Genomic DNA, 9,871 nt, shown 5'->3' with positions numbered 1-9,871 from the left:
TTTTTTTTTTTTTTTTTTTTTTTTTTTTTGTGGTGCATATTTTCCCTTCTTGCATAGCATAATGTTGTTCCTTCCAGAGCACCCTAATATACCTTCTTATACACATTGCTTTGCCTTACCCCTTACAGAGCACATTGTTATGACTTCGAATTATATATTGTTTTGTCTTAGTATACTACATATTGTCCATCCCTCCAGAACACATTGTTTACCCTTCCAGAGCACATTGTTGTGCCTTGTAGTGCAAATTGTTGTGCTTAGCTTCCAATGTTTTGATCGTAGGTGTCATATATATATATATATATATATATATATATATATATATATATATATATATATATATATATATATANATATATATATATATATATATATATATATATATATATAAAGAGCATTTGATCTTGATATTATATATACACATACACATACACACACATACACACATACAAAATCCAACAAGACATACATGCGATGCATAATTAATTAGGTACAGGTTTTATTTTGAGTTAGGCTCCTTCTTTCCTTTACCAAATTTTAACAGAAGATAGAATGGGACTGCCACAACCAAGACATGCATGTGATGCAGTGATGCACAATTAGATGTTATTTTCTATTAAATAGAGAGAGAGAGAGTATGAATGAAGTCAAAATTTGTAAGACAAGCGGATAAAAATTACTAAATTATTAATCATTTGACTAATACAAGGCATTTTTGTGGCGGGACGTATTTAATAAAGTGAATGTCATACAAAAGTGTATTACTATCTCATAAACGTAACCTTAATCTTACACGCTTCACCTTTTTGGAAGCTGACCCATTGACGCCGTTAGTTTCACATCTTCAACTTATGAAGCCTCACATGCATTATGGAAAACGTAGCATCTCTAAAGATTATAGTAGTTAAGTGAATGGCTTTTTTTTTTTTTTTTTTTTTGTTCAGTGTGCTAATTGAACTTTCATGAGTAGTAAAGGTGATTATTTGACCTTATCCCTTAAAAAAAAAAAAAACTAAACTATATATGCGTGTTTTAGAGATTTTCTAGCACCACACCACCACCCTAGATTTAATTACCTCAAGACAAACCAAAGAAAAGCCTTATGAAACTATATTAAAGATAATGGCCCTATTTGGTAAATAATCAGCCTATCAGTCAATTTTGGCTTATTTGACCATTATTAGTTGTTTGGTTAATAAGTTTTTGTAACTCCAAAATGCTAAAATTCAAAAGGCTACTTTAAACAGCATTTTCAATTAGCTTTTTGAGAAAAGAAAGTATACCAAACAGCTAACAGCTAACAGCTAATTTATCAAACAACTTTAATTTCTATAATCAGTTAATGTTATCGACAAATCATATCTTCTAACCCAAACAACCAACCCAATTATCAGCTAACAGTCATTTACCAAACAGGGCCAATAAATTACAATTTCACTATCAACAATTACTTTTGGTGTAATAGTAAATGCATATATCCAACAACTTGTATTAGAGAGATATTGCCGGTTTGGAACCTCCCAAAATGGTATTAGGGGCGAGGGGTGATTGTTGGGATTTTCCAGCATTACCTTAGAATTAGTCACCTGACAAAACATATCACATAAAGATGCGGTAAACACTTAAAAATAGGTCAAAATATTACAGGTACAATATTAATCATGCTCTCAACATTTGTCATTAATTTTCAACACGGTATAAACTTATTTCTCTCTAGGCCTATGTCAAATTATGATTTGTTGATGAGAAAAATGGTCATATATATTATTGATCAATTAGATTAATTATGTTGGTCCATGTAATTATAATGATACCAGGATTAATATATGCATACATCTACCCCAGATTCAGGGGCGGTGATAAACACTATTTTTATATTTAAGTTAGATTAAGTTTTTAGTTTTATTTGTTTAATATTATTTTTATTTTAAACTTTAATTTATATTTTATATTAATATATTAGTTATTTGAATAATTAAGTTTAGTGGTTATTGGGCCATTAGAATTGTGCATTTTAATATTAGTTTTTATGAGAGTTGGACTAGGTAATTAAAGTGGACACTTTGCCCTTTTAATTCATTTTGACTAAACAAAAGTTTATTTATTTATATTATTAATAAAATCATCCAAAACTTTTTTCTTCCCATTGTAATTTACGTAGAATATAATACAGCAGCCCAAAATTTCATTTAACTTATAATGGTTTATATGTTACGTACGTAGACAGCAACACTGCAGCGACGGCATCGGCAACTGAACAACTGCAGCAAACGAACAAAATAAAATTGAAACAAAGAAATAATCTTGTGGCTCAAATTCATGAAGCTAAGGCAACATCATCCACCTAGCTTACACGTTGCATGCACCAGACGCCACTCCTTGCACATTTTCATGTCTTTGCCGATTTTTGTGGAGATTCACATGTTTGCCGCAACCTAAGCTCCTCTTTAGTGTATAAATAGGTGTGATTGTAATGTCAGGACATCATCCCTCACCATTAGCAAGTAATATTCTTTCATTTCTCACGTAGTAACATATAAATTTATATTGTAAGCATTCTTACGATGTACTGCTGAGTTCTTATTTTTCCAATTCGAGGATTATGGAAGTTTGATTCTACAAGACCAGTAAACTTTATTTAGCCTAAATTATTCTTTGCACTTTATTATCTATATATCTTCTGTTATATTCATATATATGAATTATTGCTTGATTAATTGTTGCAATAGGGCCCATTGTTCAATTGTCAAGTTATTATATTGCTAGTCAGAACCTTGAATCCGTAATTGTTTAAGTGTTTTGATGTTAGTAGCAAATAGCACAATTTGATTATAACTGATTTTCGTTTTGTGTTATGGAGATATATAGTCTAGCTTAAATGAACCGAACTTATGAGTTTGTTGGCTAGGATTGGTAGTCTTTCTAATTCGATAATGCTGGTAGTAAATTAAATCCTAAGAGCTTGTTTAGGGTTGTTTATTAGCTTAAATTAAATCCTAAGAGCTTGTTTAGGGTTGTTTATTAGCTAGAATTAAATCCTAAGAGCTTGTTTAGGGTTGTTTATTAGCTAGGGTTAAATCCTAAGAGCTTGTTTAGGGTTGTTTATTAGCTAGGGAAGTATCCTAAGAGCTTGTTTAGGGTTGTTTATTAGCTAGGGAAGTGATTAAAGAGCTTGTTTTAATTACCGACGAAGTAAGGAAAGACAGGTTGTTAGAGCTTGTTAATAACCATAACCAATCTAGTAAAGAGTAAAGGTAGTTTGGCTTGTATATCAATATCTGTCTTGTTAGAATTAAATTGATATTATTCCTTGGGTTGGATACCATTTGCCATTGACATTTTCTTTATAATTATTTGCTATTTGATATTATTTTCCATTTTCCATTTTATTGTTGCTATTTAAGTTGCGATTCTCATTTCATTATTTATTAAATCCATTGCTAAAGATAAGTCTAACCAATCTCTGTGGGTACGACCTTACTCGTCACTATTACAATTCTTAAGAGTAAGTATTTATTATTTGTTGGTTTCGACACCCATCAAATTTTTGGCGCCGTTGCCGGGGATTGGTGTCAATTAGATTTATTTTTATGCCACGTTCTTCTCGTACGGGTCAATTGCAATACGATCCTGAGATTGAGAAGACTGCAAAGTAGTTAAGGAAGGAGACTAGATTATGTAAACATCAAGTACTGCCATCAACATCTCTACAATCAACTACCACAACTGAATCAATTGCCTCTTGTTGCGATTCCAAAAAAGAACCAACAATGGCCGAACAACAAGTAGTGGCTGAAGAACAAAGAACTTTAAGGGAGCTTTCTGCACCAAATCTAAATCAACAACCCCTCTGTATTCAACATCCTGCCTTAGAGGTTGGTTTTGAATTAAGGTCGGGTTTGATTCAACTACTCCCAACATTTCGTGGTCTTGAAAATGATTTGATTCAACTACTCCCAACATTTCGTGGTCTTGAAAATGAAGATCCGCAACTACTCCCAACATTTCGTGGTCTTGAAAATGAAGATCCGCATAAGCACCTAAAGGAGTTCGGTCTTGAAAATGAAGATCCGCATAAGCACCTAAAGGAGTTCCACCTTGAAAATGAAGATCCGCATAAGCACCTAAAGGAGTTCCACATGGTGTGTTCGAGCTTCAAACCGCAAAGAGTGATGGAAGATCAAATCAAACTACGTGCTTTCCCATTCTCATTAGCCGATAGAGCAAAGGATTGGTTATTTTACCTTCCTTCGGGCTCAATAAACACTTGGGATGAAATGGTAAGATTATTTCTTGAAAAGTTTTTCCCAGCATCACGAGCTGCCAGCATTAGAAGGGAAATATGTGGCATCAAACAAAGAGACACAGAGACTCTTCACGAGTACTGGGAACGCTTCAAGCAACTGTGTGCAAGTTGCCCTCAACATGGAGTTTCTGAACAACTCCTCATTCAATACTTTTATGAGGGATTGCTTCCCATGGAAAGAAAGATGATGGATGCAGCTAGTGGAGGTCCTATAGTGAACAAAACCCCCCGTGAAGCTAGAGATTTGATATCTATAATGGCTGCCAATTCACAACATTATTTAAATATAAATTGTCAATTTTTATCAAATGAAAAGTTTTGTCAATTATATTATCACCGAGTTTTTCATAATTAATTGATATTCATTTTATTGATTAACTGAATATTTCAAATTTAAGAGATAAAGACAAAAGTCAAGATCATGAATTAAACAATCAATATTAATTTTTGACAATTTCAAAACAAATTATTTAAACAAGCAAATGTACATCTTCAAAGCATAAATAAATAATTAAAACATACAATAAATCATTAATTAATTAATCAACACAACTAATAAAACTAAAGAATATATCTCAAATTTGGAGATTTTTTAAAACATAAAATGGATATTTGATGTCCTCCATTATTAAAATCTTGATAAAAGAAATAAGATAAAAAGAAAAATGGTGACTTTAATTATTTGATTTATTTCTTTCTATTTAATGAATTTAAACTTTAATATATATTTTGAGTTCACTTAATATAAATATAATAGATTGTTTAAAATAGATTGTTTAAAAAAATTTAAAGGAGGCCAAAAGTTTATTTTATTCCTACTATATCAATATATACATACATTTTTACTAAAATATTTTAAAGTGAAGGTGAGATGGAGTGGGGGTTGGGGGCCAGCCTAACCCCTAAGGTGGCTCCGCCCCTGCCCAGATTGATGACAACTCGTTCTCATCCTGAGGCACCATACATACACATCAGCTGCAACTACACACATATAAATAACAGATTATTAATGGATGAGATTTGATGCCACACCTTGTATTGTAGTGTATATATACTCCATGTTCAACCCCATCGGACGTTGAATGATGAGGTTATTTCCACTATAATTGCTTAAGTAATTCAAGGAATTTGAGTACAATAATTTCAATAACAAAATAGCAGAGAAATATAATGGTCGGTTAAATTTGCAAGAAATCGGGTCCCTGTCCAATACAAATTAGGATCTACAGAATAATGGTCGGCTAAGTTGGTAAGAAATCGTGTCTAGTACAAGTTATTAGGATCTACTACTATTTATACATGATCTGAATTGCCTAGAGACCGCGATTAAACTTGATAATACTGAAACGATATCTGTTAAAATCAAATACGTATTTACCATTATGTCAAAAGTTCTATTTAATAACAAAGTCGTAACTTTATTTCTTTATACTTGTAACAAAAGGTGGAATCGCCCACCCTAGGCGCCTCCACACCCTGGCCCTACAGTTTGTGGAGGGGTAAATCATGGCGACTCAACTGCCCAACAGAGGCTAGACTTTTGCTCACTGCGCATAAAGAGCTCACCTCATTTTGAGAGGTTGCTCCCACACTGCCGCTAATGAGACTCGATCATTGGTCTATTTTCTTTATTTCTTTATACTTACATAACAATCATCGCCGCATTTCGATGACAAAATAGTATATTTGGCCTTTCAAACCTCTGAGGCCAACAATCCGGCCTCCCACAACACTTGTTCGCCTTAATTGCATAACATGACTTCATAAGAATGATCAAATAGTGTTACCACTAGTTAAAGTAAGTAGCGAATTGGAAGCTAGATTCAACATCATTATTTTTATATACTTTCACAGTAACTATTATTACATTTTAATGTATGCCTGAACTTGTCCCCGCCTCCACCCAACTTCTCACGCACATATCTTGTACTATAGCGGCAACAAGTTGCGGAGTGCTAACATCAATCGTTATTGTGTGAACCATGTTTCATACAACTCTGTACTATCAAATAATGAACATTCAATACACAAATAATATACTTTTAATATATTAAAAATGTATATTATATTTAAGGAAAATACATTGCTTGAGTACTGAAAGTACATTATTTTATATAATGTACATTCAGTACATAAATAATGTACTTTTAGTATATTAAAAATGTTTTTTTTTTGTTATGATCCACACAGCACTGTGTGAACCATGGTCCACACAATAATTTTGAAATGGGCATAATTATCCCAACAAGGGGTGGGCAAAACAGTTCGGGTTACCCGAACCGAAAAACCGATCGATTCGTGTTTTAGAAGAACCGAATGGTTCGGTTCGGTTCGGTTTTAACCAAACCGAATAATCGAACGCTTTTTTAATTAAATATAAATAAATATTATATATAATAAATAAATAAATTTCAGTTCAATAATTTTAATTCCAGTTTTATTTTTTATTTTAATTTGTTTGAATTGTTAATTTGTTAGGTTGGTATTTAATATTTAGATATTAGATTTTGGATTTGGATTATGTGATGTTTCATGCTTAGGAAATGTTGAAATTCGGGGGTCGTAAACCGAACCGAATTAAATTCGAACTGAAACCGAATCGTTTCAAACCGAACTGAAACCGAACCGAACCGAAGCCCGAAACGCCCCCTAATCCCAACAATGCCCTTAAAATATTTCACACCTGAAGTTTCAACAAAATATCCATAATTCACGTATATAAATCATCCAATAGTCAAATCATACTTCACAATCGCAAGCAAAGAAAAAAAAAAGGATCGATTCTAAAACAAAATTCAGGATAGAAAGTATGTGTGTAGTAATCCGTACTTAGGTAGTTCATACATGTATGTTTTGGTGGACATGGAATATTGGAATAACGTTAATTAGCGAATTGAATAGATGTTTTGTACTTTTATACTGTTGCGTAACTTTAATTCTTTTAATTTTAATTTTTTCTCTCAAATATTTTTAAAACCCTGCTACTTCTTGATAACGATTTTCATTTTATCCTCATGCACTCATCAGAAACGCATCACTGCGGTTTTAGATAGGCATGCAATATATAGGGGAGGGTCAAGTAATAACATCTCGTCGATTAAAATGTGGACCCACGCATCCTTCATCGTGAAAAATCAAAAGTTTACATCATATCATTACTAAACTTTCAAATTTGTAATAATCATAAATGAATCTCGCTCTTAAATTTCTTTTTAATAATTATAAAATTGACCATATATTTTTTTTCTTACTAAAACCCTTAACCATTGATGAACGTTAATGGACAGTTGAGATCAGTCCTCACATTTTACTATATATATGAGAGTTCGGGTGATGAAGACATGTTTTCAAGTAAAAAATGAGGACTGATATGATCAATCCATTTGGATAGATCAACACTTGAGGATTGCTGAAAAATAAAAACAAAAGAAGTGGAGTTAGTTTTATAAATATTATAAGAGTTAATCCTATTTTTGGTCATAGATTTATATGTAACTTTCCACTTTTAATCTTTTTTTTTAAACATCCACTTTTGATTCTAGTATTATTATGGCATGACCATTTTTGGCCTCTATCAACAAAACAGTTTAAATGTCGTTAAATACAAGAGCATTTCGGTCTTCATTGATGATTTTTTTAAAAAACATAAAATAAAAAATTATAGCGGTCAACCTAATTTGTAAAAAAAAGATCGAAATGTCTTTGTATTTAACAGTATTTTAAACGATTTTGTTGACGAGGGACAAAAAATGATCATGTCACAATAATACTATGAGCAAATGAAAATGTTCAAATAAAAAAAATATTAAAAGTGGACTGTCACTTAGAATTATAGGACAAAATATGGAATTAACTCATATTATAAACTTTAAAAATTTACAATATTTGTAAAAGTGATCCATAATTATTTAAAACTAAAATCATCAACAACTATTGATGAACTTACTGAACCTAATGAGTAACTGTGATCCGTCCTAACATTTTACAGGGAAAGATTGTTCTCATTTGAATCTGCCCCAACTTATTCTCGTTTCCTTAGACAATTAACGAGGTCGTGCAATCCGAAGCTTAGGTTATCAAAATTTGTTGCTATCAAAGTCATGCAATAACTACTGATTTTTTAGTGCGAGCTTATGTAACGTACTCTCATCGATATGATCTATGGTTATCTTCTTAAAGACCACCTCTAAATCGCTCTCAGCTCGCAATTTGAAATCACCATTATGAACTATGATATTATCTTTTCAATTTAGGAAATTCTACAAGCCACAGAGATAAGTAGATAAGCCTAAGTAATAAAGATAATTAAGCTTGGATCGACAGCTCCTTAATCTATCACTGCCAAATCTTTATATCATTTCGTGAGTTGATTGCATGCATGTATGCGTATTTAACTTGACTACTTAGCTTTTGTATCAACAATTATATCTTTTAAAAAAAAAAAAAAAATGAAGGGTCACACTTGTGTGAGACCGTCTCACGAATCATGAGACGAGTCGGGTCGGGTCAAAGCACCATACAAATGTCATACTTATATGTGTAAATATCATACTTATATGCTCAAATATAACACTAATTAATCAAGAATACAATTTTTGTTACTTATAAGAGAAAAAGTAATACATTTTTCATAATAAGTAATGTTGACAAATGCCTCTTACTTATAAGGGCAAATATAATACTTTTGAGGAAAAATATAATACTTTTAAATCAAAGTGTAAAAGTATTGTATTTTCCCTTGAAAGTATTACATTTACCTTTATAAGTAACAAAATTTTTATTTTTAATTAGTATTACATTTGAGCATATAAGTGTTACATTTTCATCTTGAACCGACCCGACCCGTCTCATGGTGAGACGGTATCACACAAGTTTTTGCCTAAAATGAATATTTTCTTCCGTGGATATATTCCTAGCTGCTCATGAAATAGGTAACCATCATTAAAACAAAAAAATGTGGGTGTGGTTGAGTCGAAGGGACTCATCTATCCTTAACCAAAAGTCAATGGTTGACTTTAGGTATGGAACAACCTTCGATCTTTTGGGTATGGAGTAATCTTAAATCTACAGGCGAGTTGTTTCATCCAATAGAGGTGTCTACAATTCAGCCGGAGCTGAAAACCAATAAAATTTTATATTGATTTTAATTGAGCAAATTTTAGTTTTAGTCCTCCACTATGCCGCATATAGTTCTACTCTTTTAATTTTTTCACATTATACATCTTTGACTTTGATTTCCTTCCCACATTTAGTCCTCCTTTTAAATTTTGTTATTCCATTATTTAATAAAATGACTAACATGAGCCAATGACCTTGTGGTCAAATGATATGTTGTGATTCTCCTAAATAGGATGTCATGCGATTGAATCTCGGTGGAAGCAATATTGACTCTTTATTTTTTGAATACAATCTTATTTTAAAAAAATTATCTATAGTGTGTTATTAGTAATTGATAGAACAATTTTCGTTTATATGCATGCTTACATATTCGTCAAATCATTTTTCATATTATAGCTTTATATACATACTAAAGCAATATTTCTAAGAGCATTCTTATTGGATGGT

This window comes from Ipomoea triloba, chromosome 14 (genome assembly GCF_003576645.1).
Source record: "Ipomoea triloba cultivar NCNSP0323 chromosome 14, ASM357664v1".
Classification (NCBI taxonomy): Eukaryota; Viridiplantae; Streptophyta; class Magnoliopsida; order Solanales; family Convolvulaceae; genus Ipomoea; species Ipomoea triloba.
The sequence above is the reverse complement of the archived record's forward strand: the minus strand, read 5'-3'. Positions refer to the sequence as shown.